This window comes from Rhyacophila brunnea, unplaced genomic scaffold (assembly GCF_057557595.1).
Source record: "Rhyacophila brunnea isolate RB1 unplaced genomic scaffold, BYU_Rbru_1.0 scaffold_1, whole genome shotgun sequence".
NCBI lineage: Eukaryota > Metazoa > Arthropoda > Insecta > Trichoptera > Rhyacophilidae > Rhyacophila > Rhyacophila brunnea.
In genome coordinates, this window is record NW_028232751.1 from 61,868,195 (window position 1) to 61,894,148 (window position 25,954).

Genomic DNA, 25,954 nt, shown 5'->3' on the forward strand with positions numbered 1-25,954 from the left:
AAATGCTCTAACAATTAAGATGCAATTGAGATGTTATTTCAAATTTTATTGATACCGACGATCTTATGCATATTTGCAATTTCTCACATTTTTTTTTTGTTTCAATGAGCATTTCTAAATTAAGTATCATTTTGGCATCTGGCCATGTGACCAAGGAATTGCAGAACTTAATAGAGACTCATTTTACTTTTACACCAAATTTACCATTATTTCTTCCAGAACAGAGACATTCGTCCTTGGCTTATACTTCAGCTGGGGTACGGTCTAAAACGATCGTGACTACGTGAAGCAAAGATTGTGCAAATGACGCGTGCAGAACAAAACATAATTTGTCATAAAAAGTCAACATGCGTCCATTTAATGTTATCTTTATTGTTCTATTACTAATAATAATATTATATTCATTGACATGTTTTCTTTTTCAAGTAAATGGGTAACGTTTTTTAGTTATATTTACACGATATAAGAATTAATTCCCCCGTCGCCATCACAAAACAAATTGACGTATTCACAGCTCGACTTTCGCTCTGCGATTGCCAGCCAGTCCGAAATTTAGTCGCACCTATAGTTGAAAATTATTTGCCGTTTCACTGAAGTACAGTCTTAATCTTCTATTTTATTTTTTCGAATCAAGCTAGTAATATGCCACGGTGGTGTACTTATAAAATGCACTAATTTGATTCTGTGGGTAGCGGGTTCGAATCAAGCAACACGAAAATATCATATGAATGGGTCCTTATTTTTTTTATTAAAACGTATGAGTATGTAGGTACTCACCAAAATTTAAAATTGCAATCTGTTTAATAATACTTATAAATTATTATAAGTTCGTATAATAAATATGGTGAATGGTAAGCATATTTTATAAAAAAATATTGTAATATTTTACTTTTTACTTCTTAATAAAAATAAATTTGCCTAATGTAGCCCTGCGCACGTTTCGTATTAGCCCCCTAAATGTTTTCCCGTAATTAGGATCAAATTGATATTTTTGTTCCGTTTACGACCTAGCGTAAAAACACCAGGGGGGGGATCGGGTGACCCGTGACTCCGAAGGGGTGACTTTAATGTTTAACTTGAAATTATTACACCTTCAATATTTCAACCATCCAAACGAAGGGGGATGAGCTCACTATTTTGCCATTAATAATACAGTACACAAGTTAGACCGCGCTCAAGTTACTATTTGTATTATTAAAGAATGAAGTCCGTTTTAGATAATATTTTTAATTTTGTATATTTTTTTATGGTCAGTATCGATCCCGTTGGTTTCATGAATCATTATTGGCTATTATATAATCTTGAATCGTGCAGAAATCTCCCCAGTATCACATATCTCTCCAAGTATTCATATCTTTATCCAGTATAGTCGCGTCTCTATTAACACAATCACGACAATTACCTAGTCTTACAATTTATATTCTTCACCAAGTATTTGTTGTCAGTAGTATGCAGTAATCTTACTCAATCTGCTCATTCTGAGTGTCCCAACTTAACAAACGACCTTATTCTTGGGTCCGCAAACAAGAGATAAGGCTCTACCGCTCTGAAAATCCTTTTTTTCTTAATATTAAAATATGATTTTATTGATAGGCTAAATTAAAACAATTTTAAAAAAAAGAAGATAATTTGTTTACAAGAATTCTTAAAACTTTTTCTGCAATAGAACACTTTGTAAATCCTGACATTTTAATATAACTTATAATAAACGATCTTGGGTAAATAATAGGTACATAATCAATAAATTTAAAAAAATGTGGAAAATCAATAATTATTTTTAAAACAACACATAACAATATAAGTGAATAAAATTCTTAATAAGTTCGATGATTTTGGTTTTATTAAATTGCGATTCATCTTGATATCAGGCACAATATTAGAAAATTGATTCTCATACTATCTGGTGTGGCGTCGAGCCTGTTCATAGACTTGACTTCATTTTTAGCATAATTATGCTAAAAATCCTGCTTCGCATGAATATGTCGTAGTAAACGGAACTAAAACAATATTAGCTTGTTTTGACACACTGGCCTACTATTTACGGATCACTTATTCAAGTTCCGCGGAACATTGTTTGGGAATCCCTGGCTAGATAATAGTGATGAGCTGTAATATGAACATATCATGTCATACCAACGTTTTAAGAATTAGACGATAACAAGTTAAATATTACTAAAAAAATGGTAGAGACAGCGTCGTGGGTCCCAGGTTCAAATCCTGGGTCTAGCAAGTACATAGGTATATCGTTTTTCAATTTGTGCATTTGTTAGAGTTAGAGTATGGGTCTAATAGGTGGAGCAAGGTGCTGACATCAATTTCTCGTAAAAACAAAATCTGTTAATACAAACTTCCACTTTGTGGAGGCCCATTAATACGATCTTATTAGGATCGGACATGGTCGAGAGAGACATAGGTAGTAATTACTTATGTTAATAAAAAATCTACTACAAATCTCATCGTAGAGCTCATAGTTGTTGATTGAATTTATCGAAACACGGGACTTATTGGATTTGCGAGGGATAGTAAATTTCTTTGATCTGAATGAGTTCTGACTGTTTCAATAACAAAGGTTGTATCTATTCCCTTGATCTGTTGAAGCTAAAAAATACTATAATTATGTACCAATATTGTGGAATTCGCATTATTCGATTTAGTAGATTTTCACGTCGAGATTGTCCCTAAGTTAACATAAGACTTCTCTAAAATAATGCACTTGCAACAATTCATCATTAGATATAGTAGCCAAATTAAAGGGGTGAAGTAATGACATGAGATACGGATAGAGAAGCGCCTACATACAGCCGTTGTCAATCACGCAGGTTCACTTGAATATTATAGGTACTAATGAACATGTCTAAAGTCACTGACTGGACGTGCGTTGTCTATCAAATCGAGTTGGTCTATTTTTTCATCGTGTATGTATGTCTACTTTATATAAGAAGATAATCTGGTTTATTTATATTATGCTCTCTTCTTTTGCAGGTAAGACCTTCAAACCCATTCCGTGGTGATCACAATGTTATCTGACATATTATATAGCCAACAGCCTGCCGATGTGTAAGTCGTATTTTTTCAAATAATTATATATTTTCTTAAATATCTACGGTGCCAATAAAAACGAGACCAAGTCAAAATTATATAAAATATTAGTGTGATTACAAATTAATATTGTGCTTGTTTAAACAGTTCACAGAGTCAGCGCAGTACTTTTTTGTGCTCTGAACAGAAACTGAAAATTGTGTTCCCTGAAGTTCAGATCAAAATACATCAGATCGTTGAACATTGAACATTGTATACAAACTGTTCAAAACTTGTATCAAAATTATTTCCGAACATTTAATATGTTCTCAATTTTTGATTTTTGTTTCCCAACACGGATGGGAAGCATTGAACATAACTCGGCTCTTTGCACCACGCGGGGAGGCTTCGCCCCCCTGGGCCCCTCAGATGATGGTTATTTAAGCTATGACTGCTAAAATTATTAAACATGGAACATGCTTTGTTTAATGATTCTCTAAATGCTGGTTTCCCAAATTCGAAAGAAAATTATTGGTCAAAGAAAATAAAAATAAATTGAAATTAAAAATAGAATGTAGGCTACTGAACGTAAAATGAAAATAATCAGCGCGCGGGCGGACTGCGCGTCTATAGTTATTCTACGTTTGTTTTTCATAACGCTTTTGCGTCGGAGATAATGAGTAGAACATGTTCCATGTTAATATACAGACGCTCTTGGTCTCGACTAAGCTTTAGTAAGAAAATATATTCTTTCTGTTTGCTATATAGCAGTGGTCTCCAAACTGTGTTCCGGGGCACCTCTCTGGGGGTTAATCAAAATCGATAAATAGACCTAGACTTCGACATATTGTGTAAAACAATGTAATTATTTCAAGATATATATTTCTAAGGATGGGATGGGGTTCCCCGAAAAAAACTTATTGAGGGTTACGTGAGTCGACAAAGTTTGAGGACCACATACATCTACCTATTCAATATTACAAGATTTAAGAATGTTGGATATTTATTGTAGGAACAACCTCAGAAACATATAAGTAGATATATACAAAAATTTAGAAATGGTTGGACTCATATCTTTCACTTTCCCGGTGGGTGCTCTAGCATTTATGATATTGATTGAATTAATTATAATGACTACGTTTTTCAGAGGTATTTCATGCGTAGAGCACTCATCCGAATGTGAGATCGGGCCCCACTCTAAATTTTTCTGTTATGTAGGTACCTACCTAAAGTTTTTCAAAATTATGTTTTTTGTAAATATATTTCAAACATTGTAAGTATAAAAACTGTTTACAAGTTTAAATTTGTATTACACATTTGTTGCAAATCGCGTTATATTTTACTCTATCTGGCTACCTATCTACGTATTCCTACTAGCGATATCTTTTTTTTTTTGACCATGTCCAATCCTAATAGGATAATATGGGCCTCCACAGAGTGGACGTTTGTATTAACAGATTTTATTTATACGAGAAATGGATGTCAGCCACTTGCTCAACCTATTAGGTCCATACTCTGACTCATACACAAATTGAAAAACAATGTATGTACTTGCCAGACCCAGGATTCGACTCTGGGACCCTCGACATTATATTATATTATATTCCTACCTGAAAATTAAATTCTTTTTTTGTATTCTTTTATATTTTACTGATAATAATATAGTTTTTAAGCCATGAAATGCGGCTGCTACTGATTCAATTATACTTTTATTTTCCAATAAACATCAAGTACGAAGAAATCAAACCACAAAATCAAATCAACCAAAAAATCAACATCTTCAATCTTTCTCAATGATAACTGTATCATCCTCGATGGTATTGACCTTTACCAGCTATTTCCCTGATTATTATATATTTTTTCAATCTTATTGTTGGTATTTTCAAATTAGAACAATACGAGTAGATAAAATATGTTCATTTTTATTAATAAAGTTGAATAGATCGAATTTTTTTTATAACTATCTACGGCTTTTTAAAACTTATATCACCTTTTTCCGAACATGTACTAAGCAATTTTCTTACGGAATGCACAGATAAATAAAATGCCAGTTGCCAAAGACAAAGATTTATTATTTTACTACGGTCAGCTCACATAACCCAAACAACACAAAGCACGCCGAATGTCTTGAAAAATTGAATGCGCGCTATTTACATGACACTTTAATCGTAATGCATATGATGATACAGACGTAATAATTAAATAATTACAAGTTTACAGTTTACAATTTTCTGTTGAATCATATAAACTTGACAAATCAATGTATTAATAAATACTTTTTTTGTACTTGATAGAAATACTGAATAAATATAGAACACTGAAATGTCATTTTGACATCTCATATTGATTTCCATAGTAACGTACGTATATATTAATAATTTAGTTGCTGACCCTCTTAGCTACCAATAATTGTGTTTTACTATTAACGATTTTTTTCCAAAACATACAAAACAGAATTAACTGAAAATGAATTCAATTCTGCTTAAAGATGGGAAAAGTATTAAAAGAATGCATTTTCGTCGTGTTCTGATATATTCTAAGAGTTTCAAATGTCTAGCTAGTCGGGAAGTTAGTTAAAAATCTTCAATCGTCCAATACAAATCTTACACAAACAAGAAAAAAATTGTACTGGACACACAAGAAAAAACCTGTACCGGACAAACAAGAATACGAGCTAATAAAAACGTAGTAAAAAAAAAAAGATATTCTTTAATACGTGTAAAAGTTTATGCCATATTGTTTCACACTCGAGATACGTAGCCCGTTCACATTAATTTTCATATCTGCAATTTTTTTATATCATGTTTTTTAGATAAGGGCGCGGATTTTTGAGATTTCACATGAGAGCGGCCCTGTTTCTTAGGGCGGGCCTGACGATAAGTTAAAATGTCATATTTAGGTTACAAATTGAAACTATTTTTTATCAGTAAAATTGTTTCATCATCGTATTTCCGATGTCGAAATGAAGTGCGACATCAATATTATTATAACCACATAATCCCCGCGTTGACGGATAAAGGAAATTAAGCCGAAATGTCGTTAATACGATGGTAATGACTGAAGCACTCCAATAAAATATATTATTACTTTGTACGAATATCAAAGGAACATTCCTTGTAATCTTACCGCTGCCTCATATGAAGTACGCAAACGCAAAAGGGCGTATGTAACAAACTACGATTTGTTACATACGCCTTTCCAAATCCCTAATTAATTTAAAGAATTAACATACTTATTTGAATTAAATATGCGATATTACATCCTATAATTAATTTATATCATATTCCATAATATTTTTAAAAGATTTTCAACACTGTGATCTATAATCATATGTTTAGGGATTGCAATATCGAAAGAAAATAATAGCAATATCGGCATTTCTGTATTTCCTATTGAATACCGGTATTCGTGAAATATATGGGAAAAAAACAGAAGTATCTACCAATAAATATTTATATAATACCTGTTTTATAATATGAAAACTTTTAAAAATAGATAAAGGTAAGATATGGTAGAGATCAGTGTTGAAGGGTGGAGGCAGGCTGTTAAGGTCAGCCATAAATAGTGCACACTAAACATTGTCAGTCATACGTATTTTTTTCACTGAAATAAGACTACAATAATTTATAGACGGTGTGGGTTAGTTTTTAAAACTCAGTTCAACCCTGCAAAACTAAGCAAAAATAAATAATAATAATCAAAAACTACTCATATATCAACAAAGTATCTAAAATTATGCAATTAAATCATACATAACTTTGGATATTTTATAGATAGAATATTATTTGTTATCTATTATAGTTTGTTTTAGGCAGGGCATAATGAATTTTAAAAAAAGAGCCAACAATATGTGTAATATGTATTCTTAATCCAATGAAAACAAATAAGTATGAATGAATAAGTGTGCACAATTTTGTCGTATCGCCCAAAGTTTGCCAACACTATATTATGGTTTGGGCTACACAGGGCTTAATTGATTTAAAAAAACTAACCAACACCGTCTGTAAAGTTTAGTCTTAGTTCAATATAATCAAATACGTATGACTAACAAAGTTTAATGTGCACTATTTATGGCGGATCTTAACAGCCTACCTCCACCCTTCGCTACTGGTAGAGATGCTGATGTTTACAAAAACCTAGTGTTTGAAATTTCTTCATGATAATACAAACGAACAGTATTTAACCGGGATTTTAGATATATTTACTTAAAAAATACATTTGACAATTTCTAAAACCCGCGAAGCAAACAAAACATCGCATGACCTGGCACAAAAATATAGTGCTGTTAAACTTTTATGTTACCTAATACATTTTCTTTCCACTTCCAATATATAATATATCGGTATCGTCTGATTTTTAAAACCGGTATTTAGGTATCGAAAAATATTGGGATCCCTACATATGTTCAACTCGACATATGAAAATCACCACAATTTACCAAATTTACTTTAAAATTGCAATTTGTTACATACGTCCTTTGGGATAAGAAAACTTTATATGAGGCAGTGGTAAGCTTTTCAAGCTACGTGTCTTTAATATTCGGGGACCTAGAGTAGATATTAAATAATATAAACAAATTTACTGGTTGAAAAATAACATGTATTTTTGAGCTCGGCTACTGTGTATGTAACTTGAAATTTTACAGGAGACTGATTTGAAATACGAATTTATTGGTCTCTTCATATAATTTACCACGTTTTCCTTAGCTCATATTCTTGTTTGTCCGGTGGTTGTTTATCCAGTACAAATCTTGCAATCGATTTTTAACTAACTTCCCGACTAGCTAGACATTTGAAACTTTTAGAATACATCAGAACACGATGCCAATGTATTCTTTTAATGCTTTTAGCCATCTTTAAGCAGAATTGAATTCATTTTCAGTTAATTCTGTTTTGTATGGAAAGTTATTTCAGAAAAATCCGTAAAAAGTAAAAGACTATTATTGGTTGCTAAGGGGGTGGTCCTAGCAACTAAATTATTAATATATACGTGCATTACTATGGAAATCAAAATGAAATGTCAAAATGACATTTCAGTATTCTATATTTGTTTGTTTTTTATTTACTTCATATCAAGTACAAGTTTGAGCATATTTAGCATAATAATTCAACAGAAAATTTAAAAACGTTGTATATAAAAGTTCTTTTATCTTGTAATTATTTTCTTTTGTTTTGCTTTTTGCGTAAGTAATAATAACAGCATACAGCAATCACAAGTTAAATAAATAATTTATTATCTTGTCTGCAGAATTTTTTGTTTTTATTTTGAAATTGATACTTTTAAAATGTTTAATATTTTTGTAATAGTTACGACTGTCTAAAAAATAATATTCATCGCATTATAATAATAATTGCTCATTATAGAAAGAAAAGCTAACCTAGTTTTTTTACGCGTCTCGATACCATGTACACTTACATAGTTTAAAATATTCGCCATCTATTCTATGATTTGTAATAATTCTATTACCAATCGTTTCAATCGGATAAAACGCAATAAATTACTCGTAAGGCAAATACAGTTTCGATCTTAAACCGCTGCGGTAAATTTATTATGCGATGCTGCAAGAAGACGCGGCTGTCCAAACGGTTGACTGCGGACAATCTATTAAACTATATTTTTTGAAGTACCTAAGAGAAAATAATTGGAAAATGAGACCGAAATTTGTAACGAAATTTTATCAAGTATCAGAATAGCATGAATATGTCAGGATATCGTCGCTAATTTTCCACAAACACGTATCTCAATTTTTATCAGTTTTGAGTTGTTTGATGTAATGAATTTGAATACGCTAACACGTATCTCAAAACATACTTTACAACATATTAGATTTAAGCATTAACAAAAACTAGTATCACAATTAAAGACTTTTAAAAATATTATAAACTCGTTTCTTGAGTTACGTGTTTGTAAGTATACAGAATACTAAACTTCGACAGATAATTGTACTGAAGCTCTTTCTCGTAAGTCAAGATACGTGTTTGCTGCAGTAATAGTCACAGTAAAGTTGCAACGCATTCTCGTATCTCCGACAATATGACTGATCGGTTGAAAGTATAGTGCGATAAATTGAAGAAACATTACATTTTTTTTCATGAAAATATGTGTAACTATAATAAATGGATATTTCATAGAAGAAATTTTATTTCTAAATTAAAAACTAAGAGAATAAAGTTGTTATTTGCCTCTGCTGACAAGTTGTGATTATTGAGATACTTGTTTGTAGAAAATTACAGACGATGTTTAACCCTGAATTAAATGAACAGAATTTTTAAATATAGATAATTAGAAAGATGTCAAATGAATTTTTCTTTCCTGAATTTTTGTAACATACATAAATACTCATAATTACAATTTTTATGCAACGAATAATGCAGAATATTCGAAAATGTAAAATGTTTTATATCGAACATACATAATGTGAAACATCTCAGATAGTCAAATTATTTCTAATAGTACATATTATTATATAAATATATCTGAGGTGTTTTAAAATTATGTATGTTCAATAAATGCATATATTATTTAGTAGGTATGTAAATGTTTCTTTGGCTTGAGAAGAAAGCGATTTTGAAGTCCTTCCTTCGATTTGAAATCCACAAAAGGTTACATTATATAATTTTCTTTAAAAAATAGATTTTTTGATGCGTTTGACATGAGATTTTAAAACGTTTCACATATGTAGTTTAAAATATTTCAACTGCATATTGTGATCTGATCAAACACATTTTTTATTGACTATATTATTATGCCTATTAAGAATGTAATTTTGGTTGTAGTTGGTTATGTGGAATACAGCGGCAAACACATTTTGAAAATACCCTATATACTGGATTATTTGTTAGTTTGGGTTAGTTTAGGTAAGGTTAGGTTAGGTTAGATTTGGTTAACCCAACCTAACAAATAATCCAGTATATCGGCTATTTTCAAAATGTGTTTGCCGCTGTATTCCACATAACCGATTTGTACCGTAATTTTCTTTTTATTTAAAGTATGTACACAACTTTAAAGATAAATTGAATGATTGAGATATTTCGCTTGCACTACGTAATATATGCGTGTGCACATAGAAGTATACAGCTCACAAGAGAATTAATATTGTAGTTAATGGCCCCACCAAATCACATACGCCCCGAACCACACCATCAGGCGAATAACAGGAACTTACCCTTGATGTGAAGCACCAGTATAGACTGAAAATATCTCAGAAGCAGTTATTCAAGTCTGAGGCCACCATCCACTCAAGTGTGCTTTAACTGAATTTACATAATCCTATTAACCCTAATAATATTAAGAGTGTCCACGAGAGAGAGGAGTACGTAGAAGCAACATTAAAAACTGTAGGTGACGTTTTGACAAAAAGCTCTCAAAATGGGAATGGGACGACTGGCCTCCGGACAATTGAACGCCGCACTGTCGTAGACACGTGTAGACGAGGTATTTTAATCAGTTTCTATCTACTACTAATTAGTTTGAATTCATTTTACTCTTAACATAAAGTATTCTTTATCGCAGATTGAGAATTACCATGCCTAAGGCTTTATATATAATAAAAAACTCTTTTTTCGTTGGAACTTATACATATGCACGATTAAATCATTGTTTACGTCTGCATATTTACATTCTCACCAACTATTAAATCATAATATTATAATCATTGAAATATAAATAATAATATTGAATGTTTTTTTTAAAGTACCTATAAGTACCTAACGTCTATTTATTTTCGAATTCCGTGGCGTCCAGTTGTCCGGTGCCAAATCGTCCTAGACCCCTCAAAATATAAGTTTAAGGAGGCAAGAGAAATTTTTAAATATATGTAAATTGTTTTACAGACGTTTTTACTAATATTGAATTGGGAAATATTAAATTGGAAAATATTGGTAGGAATTGACAGCCAATGGCTTTAGTTATATGCAGACAATCCGATGAATAGTATAATTTTTAAATTTGCGTAGGTTCAATTCTCATGAGAGCATACTACTAATAAATAGATTGATCGCTTATTTTATTAATAATGTTTTATAGATAGAGATACTATCACTATAGGATAGAGTTGCACATGCAATAGACAATAATAATCTGTACCTGCAATATACAACAAAAAAAAACAATAAACATATTTAATCAATCTGTGAATAGCGAATCCGTGAGGCAAAATTATAGTTTATGAGAAATTAGATTTATGCAACACGATTGTATAATATTCCAGTAATGCCTTTTATTATTGCTTACATATTATTTTATTTCTTAGTTGCAAAAAAAATTTAATATTTCTTCTAAAATAATTTGGATTAAATTTAATGATTTATATTCATAGTAAGATTTTTTTTATATTATAACATTTTGTACGTGACAGATGACCAAAAACGCAATTGAAGATTTTTTAGCCACGTATTTGATGTCTATGGACTTTCGGCTCTTTGATTTTGGAATTTTCATGTTTCTGTTTTCTGTTATAAAATATATAGGTACTGTTATATTGACCTTAAAATATATTTAGCTATAAAATCTGTAGCTACTTAATACATTTTCATTAAAATTCGTATGATACACGGATTATAGATACATGTTCGTGGTCTGGACAAGACGTCATTAAGAAAGGGAAAGGTAAAATCAATATCATAATATTATACCTACGTACAAAGGTAAATAAGAGTCTCTTAATCATTATGGATGTGTGATAATATAATAAATTATTATATATAAAGACAATATTAATAATTTAAACAATTACTTTACTTTTATAATTTACTTAACACTTTACTTGAATTGGTTTAAATTTAAAACCAGATGCCCAATAGTAACTTCTGTAGTAAGTTTACACATTGTATTATAAGATTTAAGTTTTAAATTATACACTCAGATAAAATAAACAACGATAACCATTCATTGAAGCCAAAAAGCGTCCACTTTAGAGGAACGATACTTTTATTCGATACCGTCTTATAATGTTATTCTTATGAATGAAAATCATTCTTCATTAATCACTACGTTCTTGATAAAAAATCGTGATCTACGATTTTTTCGTGCTATATTTTTTAAATGATAAAAAATACTTTTTATATGACAGTGAATCATGGAATAATTTCAAATTAAAACTAACATTGAACTTAAGTAGGTAAGTACCTACGAAATTAGTAATAAATTTCCCAATATTTTCCAGTTATTATGATACAGTTATCGGTAAATATTATGCGTTATAAATTGCGGTATTATGGATTGTCATCCAGCGTTGCCAACATTGCATTTTCTTGCCAGATCTAGAATTTTTGAATACTTGAAAAATACGCATTTGGCATATGACGTTAAATCTAGTGTTTTCGACATCTTATAACATATTAATATATAACTAAGAAATTAAACGTCTCTATGATTTAATTTGTGATCAAATGGCATGATTCTCTTTCAATATAATTTGTTCCCGTAAAACAAACGATACCGAGCAGGACTCGATCCCACATCCATTGGATTCCAATTTTAACCATTAATCCACGGCATCTTAGCCAATGCGATTTTACTAATTGAGTCACTGCGCCCTACCTAATTACGACGAAATTAATTAATAGTACCAATATACAAATGGAGTGTTTATTAAATTGCTTTCATATTTGCAACCGATTTTGTGGTTTAAATCAGGATACCAATATTTCTTACCTTGATTCCTAGGTCACCTTAGGATCTCTCCAAAACTTAATCTTTAGGCGTAAAACCCACTTAACGGGGCTCTCGAGCAAAATTTCACAAGTGGCGTGTAAATCATCGAAAATACATCGTAATCAAATACGCCAGCGCACACTGGGTTTGTCGACGCATTGTACCCGCCTGCCCCATGAGTCACCGTTTTTTGGCTTCTCAGCGATACGACTTAACGAAAATACAACGTAATCGATTCATTGAACACGGCAAGCAAAATCACGCTCCTCGAAGCGTCGTTGATAGACGGGCGAGAAGCCATTATTTAAGAACAGTGAACTCTTTGTTTAGTTATTGCGTGTCCGATATTAATTACAAGCCCCGAGAAATTTAATAATATTTTTATTGCTTTGTTATGAGAGACGCTGATAACAATAATTATTTTGTGCTTCTTGAGCCCCTTATTACATAGGTGAAGGGTAATGCGCGGGTGGGAGGGGGCCTACTCAGTAGTGAGCGCACCGAACGCTTTTTTGGTGGGCTTTATGCCTTACGTTACATGCACTTGCTAATGATTTAATTAGTTAACTTTTTTTTTTCAACGAATTATTTAAGATTTTTGTATGTAACATATTTATATAAGTGTTATTCGTTGAATAAAAAGAAATCTTGCTTTTTTAGATAATTTTAATATCAATTCAATTTACACATCATAGTTGTTATTAAAATACAGAAAAAAAGTTCATATCATGATAACACGATTATAATATCTACACAGTGGTGGATAATGAAATCATTTTAAAAAAATAAATAATATTCATTAATAATTTTGATTCTTACAAAACCTGCTATAATAATATTATGTATTCTCTTAATCTTTATGCTCACGCAAGAAGTAACTAGAAAATAATAATATTATTATAATATTCACGATTAATTATTATTGTGAAGGGTGATAGCTCATTCTTCATCGGGTCCGCAATTTAACTCTTGAAAAAATGTTGTTTGAAGGCAGAAGGAAGTTCATTGGTTTTTTTGTGTTGTGTTTTTTTTTAAATCTCGCTCGTGCCCGGTCTTTGTCCAGATGGGCTAAGATTTATAATAAGACAAGTAGAACCAAACTCAAATTTTCGTTCGTTTGAATCTAATCATAGTCACCATTGGTTGGTTTAATATTAAATAATAAAAAAAATGTCATGCATTGACCGTAGGTTAGGTATAAGTGGCTAGGATTGCAATACCGAATACCGGTATTCGTAAAATATATAGAAAACAGTAGTATCGACCATAATATATCGTCTCTGTTCTGGCAGAACACACTAACTGGAGAATACTAGTTTTGAGTAATTTGACTTTGAAGTTGTTAAAATGTTTGAAATAATGGTCTTTCATGTGAGTTTATTAAATAATCGTAAAAAGGATGACTTTAAAATAAAGACTGTTTATTTATTAAGAAGGTTTTTCAATTAAATTAAGAACATTTTGGTACTAACTCAATATGTCATTTTTTCGAATTAGTGTTTTCTGTCAGAACAGTGACGATATTATATAAGTATATAACTCTTTAAAATATTAATAACGTATAGCACGTGCCATTGTTAAAGGGAAACGGAAGTAAACCAGACATCGCGTAACCCGACAAAAATACAGTACTGTTACACCTTTTATGTTAATTAATACATTTTTTTTCCACTTTCAATACCGAATATATCGGTAGGTAGGGTGAAAACCGGTATTTTGGTATTGAAAAAACACATATTTATAAAAGCCAAAAACGTTAAATGAAGCTCTCTCTATAATATACGAAGCTTTAATAGATGAATGAAAGTTAAGAAGAAAACAAATACTTACTATCAAATATGTTGCAAGTCATTTCACATTGCAGATTCTGGTGCAACCAACTTTATTGTTATCACCTGCATTTGTCAAAATCAGCAAGTATTTCAACACAATAATTGTAGATTCAATCATTCAATTCCATAAATCTATAAAAATAAAAAAAAACATGTTGTAATATCAGAAAAATGTTAAAAACACTGAACCGATATGCATCACACGTAACGAAGCCGGCGGGTCAGCTAGATCAGGGAAGGGATAGGTGAATTTATTAACAAAACTACGAAAGTCTTCCGTTGTGCGTTTACTCGAATAAAGGCGTCTTTTCACGCTATCGTTCATCGTTACATATTAATATATAGACAAGACTACGTCTTTACTTCATTGTTACTGGACCGATATTTTTTTTTTAGAAGTAGGTGCTAAGTATATGAGCCGTAAACTATCTGGACATAACCAACATAATTTTGGATTCACTATTTTTTATTGTATATTAGTATCGCAGCGTTAGCAAAACGATTAAAATAAATTATCATACCATAAATTCAATTTATCTTATTTTAGTTATTACGAAAAATGCAATCTGAAGAATAATTCTAAGTATTCATATATACCTAATAAAAATTCATTTCTTTTTTCCTTTCTAGAAAACTGTACACATAATACACACATGCGATGTTTATACACAGAAGACTAAAAATATCATTAAATTCACGTTTACATAATAAAATTAAACAATAAGACCAAATACAAAATAAAGTCCAACCCTGGTATCTCAAGCTTAGCAGTATTCAATGGTGCAATTTTTTAATTTAATTTTTAAACAGATTCTAATACCCATCGGGAAAGCAAAATAATATATAATATAGAGATCAGGGTCGAATTTATAATATAAATAAAACAAAGAAACAGGTCCTAAGGGCTTCAAATATTTATGACAAGGCCGCTCACGTCATTTTAATAATTAGATTAAAATTGATTATTTACCAAATTGTAAACAGTTGTTTTTTTTTCAAATATTGTTTGAACATTTATTTTATATAACATAGTAAGTAAGTCGTTGTATTTGGTATTCGAATTACTGCATATATAAATAATTATAGTTATTCTAGTAAAATAAAGATAGTTATGTTGAACGAGGATAACATTGTACAAACAAATAGATTAGTAATTAGTACTTTCCACATTATACTATTTTTTTATTATTAACTATGCCTTTGCTTTTTCCTAGTAGTGATTTAAACGATCATAAACACCTCAAATCACATAAATATATTGTGTCCTCAACGTAGCTCCACACGAGAGCCGTCCACATTATAGTATATGATCTATGGTTTATACCTAACACAATGGCCCCCACAAGGGGGGCTGAGAGGGCTCTAGCCTTGGGGCCCGGCGAGTCGAGTCGACTAGATAAGTGAGGTAAACACACATTACAAATTTGCTTTAATAGTTAAAATAGTCGGCTGCGGCGCAATTTTCCTTCCGGCAATATTATTATTTTAAATTATGTGGTTGTAAGATACAATTTTTAATTGCGTATCAATACTCGACAGCTCCATAATTCAAATGGATGTATACCTTAGAGCGTGACACTGCCTTTCTCATTAGCTATAGGTAGGGGGGGCGCCAAAGATTCTATCCCGGGGGCCCGCTTCAAGATGTGGGGCCCATGTCTAACACTCTTATTTACGAGTACTTACAAATCTCAATTAAGGTGAACATGTTGGCAAAATAAATCAATTGGGTACATAGACGCAAACTATTTTCCAATCACCCTTATTGCAGATGGAATTAATTTTTCAAGCAAATACCATATTATAGGTACCTATAATGTATATGGTATTTGGCAATATTTAAGAGTTTAGAGATGTGAGATCGAATCCCACTAGGTTAAAAAAAATCACGGGTCTGTTACGTCTGTTTCTGATATTTTTTAAAATTGTGTATTTTTTGAAAAGATTTTCATCAAAATATTACAAAAACAAACTTTGTTTTTCAAATGAAGTTTTCGTAGGATTGCTTACGAACAATGAAAAATATCGCCTGCAGCACTGTCTGGGAATATAGCAACATCTATGCTTATTTATATTCGAACGTAGTGGTACTTATAATATGTGATATTTCGACTAGTTTTCCTAGAGGGACATCATAGGATACAAGAATTTTCAATTACATTTGAGCAAGAATTCGCCAGTCTCAGAACAGGTTTTTCTCTGTGCGGGGTAAAGTCAAGTTAATGCAACGAGGTGATAAATTATATTTGAAGCTATTGAAACTTAATCCAGCACTCAGCTATCGAATGCCAATTTATAAACGGCATTCTCACGATTAATGTGCGATAAGGAGAAGTTTTGAATGAAAAATCGTCAAAACTCGCATCGCTTGTGGTCCGCCGAATGATGCCGAACACAGCCGGAACTAAACGAGGTGAATCTTTTAAAAAAATGTACCCAACTAATAATTTTATTCTTGACTTAGAATCGCCCTCCGGTCGTGACTCTTGGGAACATTGTGATATTATCACTTCGGTACGGTGGATGCAACTATCAAAATATGCAAGCTCCGTAGCCTAGATTAAAGGTAATAATAATACATAGATACGTAAGACGTATATGTACATACATAAGTATGTATAATAGTCACAACCAAAGTTTAATGATGTCACTTAAAACATATTACCTTCTTTCTTTTTATTCTTTCGACCATGTTCTATCCTAAAATGATCATAAGGGCCTCCACAGAGTAGAAGTTTGTATTAACAGATTTTTGTTTTTACGAGAAATGGATGTTAGCCACTTGCTCAACCTATTAGGTCCATATGCTGACTCATACACAAATTGAAAAACAATATGTGTACTTGCCACATCGTGGATTCGAACCTGGGACCCACGACGTTATCGGCCGATGCTTAAGCCGCATGGCCATCGTGTATCTAATTAAGTACTTCTCCAATAAAGTTACTATAAACGCAACACATAAAAAAAACCATAGAAAGAAGATTTTCAACTGTTTTAGATAGATTTTTTTTCCTACACATAATATGATTAATAAAATTCAGAGATAACTTTTATAAAATGAATATTTAATTTAAAATAAGTTTGGTTGCAGATCATTATTTATGTAGAACGATTATATTACTATTGTAGGTACCTACTGGCATTTACATTTTACATTTTAAAGAATAGATTATTTGAAACAGTAAAATTCCAATCAAAATATTTACATAAAAAATTGTAGCATGTAAAACTATCACGATGATAAATATTAATAATATTTGAATGTGAATAGTTCCAAAAACTCACTTATAAAATATATAAAAAGTACCGATCTAGGTAATTAATGTTGGGGTAGTTTTCTTATACCATACCTAATTGTATATGAAATGGCCCAATGGTATATTCAAAATTAAATAAAGAATCACGTTGTCGCTAATTTGAGTGAAGTGAAAGTAAAGCGTTTCACTATGTGTTGTCTTCTGTCTCTGTTTTATTTAATTATCGGTATTGCTGTGATAATATCGTATTGTGTTACAGACAGCGCATTGCAGTGATAGTAGGCATCACCAGAGTAATCCGCCCACCTGTACAACTTCTCTCCCTTCCCCCGCCCGCGCCTACCCATCAGTTTCTACCTTTATCAAATCACGCTGTTTTCTCTAGATCACGGACAAGTCGACCACGGATTTAATCTTTTAATTGTATTTCCAAATTATCAAGTTAGAGTAGTCATTATAAACATTTACACTTAAGGCATAGTTTAATAGAACTTCATGCTATCTGCCGTGTAATAACCACTAATGTGTTTGTGCCATATACATATGGCTCCCACAAGGGAGGGTGAGACAGGGCTCTAGCTTAGGGGCCCGGGTTCAGGGGGGGGGGGCAAGGCGAGTCCACCAGATAAGTGAGATAAACACACATAACAAATTTGCTTTAATAGTAAAAAAAAGTCGCCTGCTTCTTTCAATAATGTTATTATTTAAAATTATGTGGTTGTACGATATTTTTTTAATAGTGTATTGATACTCGACAACTCCATGATTCAAATGTATGCAATAAAATATGCAAAAATAATACAATAAATATACATATTAATTTTACCGCGTACACCATTTGGAAACCGCTACGTAGAGCGTCAAACTGTCTTTGTCCTTAGTGATAGGTAGGGGGGCCCGCCAAAGATCCTAGCCTGGGGCCCGGTTCAGGATGTGGGGGCCATGCATATAAACGATACAAAAAATACCAACTCGTATTTTCCTTCAACACTGCCTATATAATATCACATATCACACGCAAAAGCAACCGTCGGAATATAAAATAATAACGGGGGTAGTTGACAAACAAATAACAACTACACCCCATACTGCGAGTATTGTGTATATTTGTTAAATCTCGTTTATTGTAGCAAATTTTCAGCGGAATATGATAATTTAATATGACATTTTTTGTATGTTTGCAAATGCGTATGTGTATTTACAATCAGACTTTTAGATGTTCGTGCATTGTTGTATTTTAAAAATCTATATATTATTTCCATAAGTTTATATATGTTACGCCGAATGTGCGAAACTGACTATTACATGAAATGGGCAAAATTTTGACTAAATCATGAAAAATGCAAGCCCGTTGTCTTATTCATGAATTCGTCAGTAATTTTTCTGCTTAGTTCATGCATTGGGCAAATTAGATAGTAGCGCTCCGGTGGTGTTTTTTACAACTAAACCAAATGTGTCAAATGCTCATGCATTGGCCAAAATAGATAGAGGCTGCTCCGGTGGTGTTTTTTACAACTAATCAAACTAACCAAATGTGTCAAATGTCATTGATTATATCAAACATACCAATCAATAACTACAATGACGTTCATTTTCATTTACTATGCCCAAAAAAAAATCTAGAACTATAATATGATAACGGAAGAATTTTATTAAAAATTATTTTCGCGATTTGATTCGTGCTTGGGTATCAATCAATGGTCAATTGTTTGTTTGTGATAGTATGATCTGATAGTATGTTGACAGTTGTAAGATAACCTCAAAATGGACATTCAGTTGAATTCAGAATTACAAAACCTAACCTAACCTAATCTAGCCTCAAAATTGTATATCACAATTAGTTCATATTTACTTACCTAAATGTCACCACATGCAGAAAATTTACTAAAACTGTTATATTATATTAATAATATTAATAATATATGTTATAATTATTATATTATGTCCAATTATAACTAATAAAACCATCCGTGTTAAATTTACTTTTTCTACTATCATGTTGACAGCTTAAGATTTCCATACCCTGACGAATTCATGCACTCGGCAGATAATTTACCTAATTCATGAATAAGGCAACAGGCTCGACTATTACATGAATTAGGCAAAAATTTTCCCTTTTCATGTAATAGTCAATTTTGCACATTCGGCGTAACATATATAATATACAAATACTGTTGGGCGAACTGTTTTGCATCTGATACAAAAGTTTTACAATGTGCCAGTTTAATTATTATTATTTTTTATATAGTACACCTGGTAACGAAATAAAACGAACATTTTATCAATTTCGACTTATATGCAAGTACTTATGTCAATGGGCCCATAAATTTATATTGATGAACTAAACTCACCAAAGCAAGTTTATTGTTCTATTAGAAATTTATAACACCGAAGTTACTTCGTGATCTATTGTTGTAGTAGGTACGTACCTACATTTTTATTGAGCATTATTATTATTGTTACATGTATTTATCTAAGTATATTTTTTTCGTATTATTTGCATAATGTTAATTATCGAAATATACTACCCAAGAGGAATGATACAATAATTTAAATTTAATAAATAATTACAAGATAAAACGAACTTTTTATATACTTACCACGTTTTTAAATTTTCTGTTGAATCATATTATAAACTTGACTATTCTATGTATTAATAAATACTTTTTATTCTACTTGATAGAAATACTGAATAAATATAGAATATAGATATGTCATTTTGACATTTCATATTGATTTCCATAGTAACGCACGTATATATTAATAATTTAGTTGCTAGGACCCCCTTAGCAACCAATAATAGTGAGTAGTAAATATTACTTTTAACGATTTTTTTCCGAAACATAGAAAACAGAATTAACTGAAAATGAATTTAATTCTGCTTAAAAATGGCTAAAAGTATTAGAAGAATGCATTGTCGTCGTGTTCTGATATATTCTAAAAGTTTGAAATGTCTAGCTAGTCGGGAAGTTAGTTAAAAATCTTCAATCGTCCAATAAAAATCTTGGACGAACGAGAAAAAAATTATACTGGACACACAAGAAAAAATCTGTACCGGACAAACAAGAATACGAGCCAATAAAAACGTGGTGAAATAGATAGGAATTATTTAACAATTAATTTTCGGAACCGATTTTATCGGCGTGGTGAACCATTGTCAACTGACTTGTTAATAATCATGTCTTGTCGATGGATGCATTTTGATGGGTGAAATGTTATTCGATACAGCAAAACTTTGCGTCAGGCACTGTCAATGAGCTATTATTAATTTATTTTATTATCCTCAATATTTTTATGATAATTTATTATTAATGGACTTTTTGCAAAACTAAAATAACTCTGTAATAAATAGACCTGCAAAGCAATGATTTTTACTATTAATATTATATATTTAACTTAAGTTGCGGAGCGTTTAATAAGAGTTGGAAATTGCATCGGAATCGAACCCTGAGAATCTCTTTATTATTTTGGAACCGAAACCGTTCATTTCGATCCTTAAGAACTTCCAACCGTAATCGGAACCCGTTAAAAGTGACGGGGTTACATAGGTTATATTGTTTATTCTTTTTACTTATTAAATTTATTTTAGGTATTACCCGCCTAGATATTGTGCTCTAATTGATAAGAAAATCTTGAAAAATAGTAAACAAACCTTTTTGAATTTTAAAATTAAATTAAAATATCCAAAATGACGTATCTATAACTAGGGAGGAAAGTATTAGATAGCTACGTATAAGGTTTTTTTTAAAAGAACCGGAACCACAACCGAATCCCAGAATCGGGGTTCTAATTCTTGATTTAATCATTAATGGATCCAGCGCTAGAAATCGAAAATTTTACGAACCGGAACGCTCGTTAATTTTACGAAAATATTAACATAGTTAAGTACCTATCTAATTGTATGTGTATTTTATATAAATAAGTGTGCTAGATTTTTTATGGCATATCTAGCTCAGACGGTTAAATCATTTTTTTTTCGTGAGACGGAGCGAAAATTTTGGGGATTTTATGAACCAGAACGGCGCTCCGGTCCATTTCGAGCACTGAATGGAACCTAACCGCATTTGAATTTTTTACTTGAGGCGAACCTTTGAAAACATTGGTGGTTTCAACAGCATTGTTTTATAAACTCTGGTTGAAAGTACAATAATTTAAAATATACATAATTTTTTTTAAATCTTGTACCTATTGTAAAATATATGACTAGCTTAGATAGACTAAAGCGTTAGAAATCATTGAGAGATATTATTTGATCATTGCATACCGTTCTCACGACACTGAGGAGCATTTTCGAGTCTTAACCATTTTTCATTGTAAATCCAGCCGACGCAATTAATTTGCAGTCACATTTGACGACCGGTGACTATTTTTGATTCATAATGTTCTTTAATCCTTTCACAACATAGTATATAATATTAAATGTATATTTTAATATAATATTATTGTAGAATATGTATTGTTGCCATAATAAATAACTCTGACACAATATTTTGATACTATCTGCGCACCAATCTACGAAGCGAAATTATTTTAGAAGCTTTTAAGTTATGTTTTTTTATATGGTGCAACCAAACAATCGCTTTTTATTATAACATTTTTATAATGTATGCAATACTTTTTTAATAAGTTTTTTTTAATATAATACGTCTTTAATGACTGTAATTATGCTAATACTCTGATCAACTGTGACGACGATATGGCATACATAATAATATCCACTATCTTTATTCTATACTGTATACTGTATATTATATTGGCAGTTTTTTAAATATCTACTAATCTAATCTACTTCCCCTGAAAAACGTTGACATGGTATTTTACAAAGACACTATTTAAAATAATATTTCTCATCTATTCAACTGATTCAGGGCTTACTTGATATAAATTCATAATATTTCTGATAATTTGTCATATCTATTGCAAAAACTTTTCCTTTCATTGATCATACCTTCACATTATTGACAATAAGACCCTCCATGCCTCCCCTGAGGGAGTCTTTGTCATCCACCAAGCCGATGAAATGAAACGAGGTTTTACCGGTGCCTCTGTAGTGCTGTTGTTTTGACAATATAATTTTGTGTTACTGTGACTATGTATTTCTTTGAATATCTATATGTGTCGCTAACACCCTATCGCCATAAGAGTTAATGAATAAATAGTATAATATTACATAAATTTTAACGATAAATTTTTGTACCTTCTTATGTAGTATGTACTGATAAATGACGCTTTCAAAAGAAAAATCAATTTTCATTTCAATAAAATAAACAAAAATCAAAATAAAAATGCGCCGCAGGCGACTTTTTGTATGACTTGTACTATATGTAATTGAATAACATCTATTTTTTTATAATACTTATTATATGATATTCTCAATTTGTTTCCGCCCCCTAAACTCTAAACCCCGGGTGTTTCGCACCCCTAACACCCCAGATTGGCGCGCCCTCGGCCAGATCATACGAACGTAGCGTGACCTGGTATTGTCGGATGGAAAGGGCTTTTTACTAAGTTTTCATCTAGTAGTGTGTAGAAACAGACTGATAATAATACAATAAATATAACAGATTGTATGCTTTATTTTAGCAATAGAGGTTGAAATAACGAGAAAACAGCATGGTAAAACTACTTACTAAAAATATATAACATACTTTTTTAAGTAAAATTTATTTCTGAATACAATTTCTGTAAGGATAACGTTAATGAAAATTATTACCCAAAAACCGTTTTTGGTCGTCATTTTACTTTACCAATTAGTCGTCGATGTCTCCGTGGTAGTGAAGTGGCACCCAGCAGAATAATTGTAGTCAGCTGAAAAATGGATTCAAATTCAGTCAATAAAACCTTTGTCCCTTGACAATAACTGATAGGACCAGACTATATAAAGTTTACCTGCCTCAAACTATACTCTTCGATACTGGAAATCACATAATTTATTAATAATGAGAGCCCGTCAGTGTATTGTCGAAAAAAATATATTCTTGATTGGAAAAATAATATACATTATATGATAATAATGTATTGTAAGTTATTTATATTAATATCATAAGTAATTAATTATACTCATTAATTGTGGTATATTTTGTAGAATTGTGAAACGAGAGTATAAAAACTTTATTATTAATTATTCCAATCCAGTTGGTTATTTAAATGCCAGTCATAAGATATACATAATATATTATTATGTATATCTTAAAACATATAGTATGTATTATATTTTATTTTATTTTGGAATAAATATTATTAGTTTACTATTTGTTTCATTATTTCTCAAACTGCTCGGCGGATAAAGATTTTAATGGCATTGTAAACTTTATGATTACGTTAATTTAAAAATAGCTTAGAAAGGTTTTGGTGCATTGAACAAAACAAAAAAAAACAATTTCACAGCCTTGACATTTTGTCACTTTTATTGTGTAAAAATAACAATAAATTCTCTCTGACGAAATGAGAATTTTGTCTTATAAATTTAAATTGTTTCACTCTGGTAGATTTATTGTAGAACTCAGAGGCGAAGCTTTCATCTATCATCCGGGCGACCTTGTACTTCCGATATTAATTATGTTTAAAACAAAACAAACCAAATAATGTAAATGTTACATCACCACTCTCAATGATAAACACCAGTCAGTTAAAATATATTATTGTTATACACTATATTCACAACAAGCTTAACAATAGTCTATTTTTTAATATTAATAATTATTACTAAATTAAAAAAAATGAATTTGTAGATCAAAATATGACAATGAATTTATGAATGATTAATCTGCTGTAAAATCATTCAGAAAGGTACGATGTCGTTTAACCGGATGCGTTGAAATGTGACGATATTTAGGCGGACAACTAAGTACGAATCTACTATAATATTATACATACGTCTTTTCATAATGGACATCTTGGAGAGAGCGTATGCTATTTTCACTGTTTTGCATTTTGGAGATGTTAATAAAGACTATCAAGTGTGATTGGAATCATGGCCCACACAAGGGGGGGCAGACAGGTCTCTACTCTAGCCTAGTGGCCCAGCGTGGCGGATTCACCATATAAATGATATAAAACACAATATAAATTTGTTTTAATAGTAAAAAAAGTCGCCTGCGTTTATAAATATGTATAATTTCGTAAATACTTGATTTTGATCATAAATAAAACCGTAATTTGCTAGTACAAATTCCTAAAAAAAAAAACTATTTTTACGAAATACTTATCTGTTTTAATTTTTACCATATTTTGTATATATGAACTATAATCCGGCGCTTTCACTAATTGGGCACTTTTATGGTTTTGGGGGTGGCGAATTACTGAGAGTACTGTACCTATTGTGTGTCGATACTCGATAACTCCATAATTAAAGTAGATGTATCAAAAATACAAAAAAATCGCTAATATTACACCGAATTGGTACTACCCTTAATTACCCTAAAATAAAAATAAAAATAGAGGGGGGCCCGCCAAAGATCCTAGCCGGAAACCCGCTTCAGGATATGGAGGCCATGATTGTAATGTATGTAATATTTTGAGGTCAAGTGTTTGTATTAATTTTACTTAGCAGTGATACTTTTTAAAAATATTAGATCATAAAAATTATATAGGTAGGTTAAATATATAATTCGCTATAAATTTCGGGTAAGGTTTTCGAATTACATTGCTAGTAGATATATTACTATTCATTAAAATTAAACGCAATATACCTGATTCTTATTCATAATTATTTAATAAACATCAGGATTAGTTTCTTCCACATGACATTACATTTTAAACTGATCATGATAACAATACTAAATCTGTCCAGATAATAATTAAGTAATTTGGAATGAGTATCAAAAGTGCATGAGTTGACAGTGAAAATCACAAAAATACAACTATTCTTTCGTGGGGTTATCATTTAAATATGCTTATTGACGAGATCTAGGTATATTATTTAAAATTGTTTAAATGTAAAGTTGCAGATTGTCAATATGGTTGACTCTAGATATTTTAATAAAGTTATTCCCGTTCTAGCATGCTGTAAGTGAAAATTACAAATTATTATTAACGTCATTTTCATTTAGTATACCTACTCGACCGTTAAATATTATACTATCAATTAATAATATCTATAATACCTTCCACGAATTTTCAGTGGAATATTAAAATGACAATGTCTAAAACAAAACAAGGATTTTCACTGTCGCAAGTAGTTTACCGAAT

General features: G+C 31.0%; 1 long non-coding RNA gene across 1 annotated transcript in view; it reads left to right on the plus strand.

Annotated features, from left to right (window-relative positions):
- Window positions 1-3,555, plus strand: part of LOC147080034 (uncharacterized) — a 129,583-nt gene extending 126,028 nt beyond the window's left edge. Inside the window, exon 3 of the long non-coding RNA XR_015071795.1 lies at window positions 2,983-3,555. This is a non-coding gene — a long non-coding RNA (uncharacterized LOC147080034). The remainder of the gene's footprint in view (window positions 1-2,982) is intronic.
- The last annotated feature ends 22,399 nt before the right edge of the window (window positions 3,556-25,954 follow it).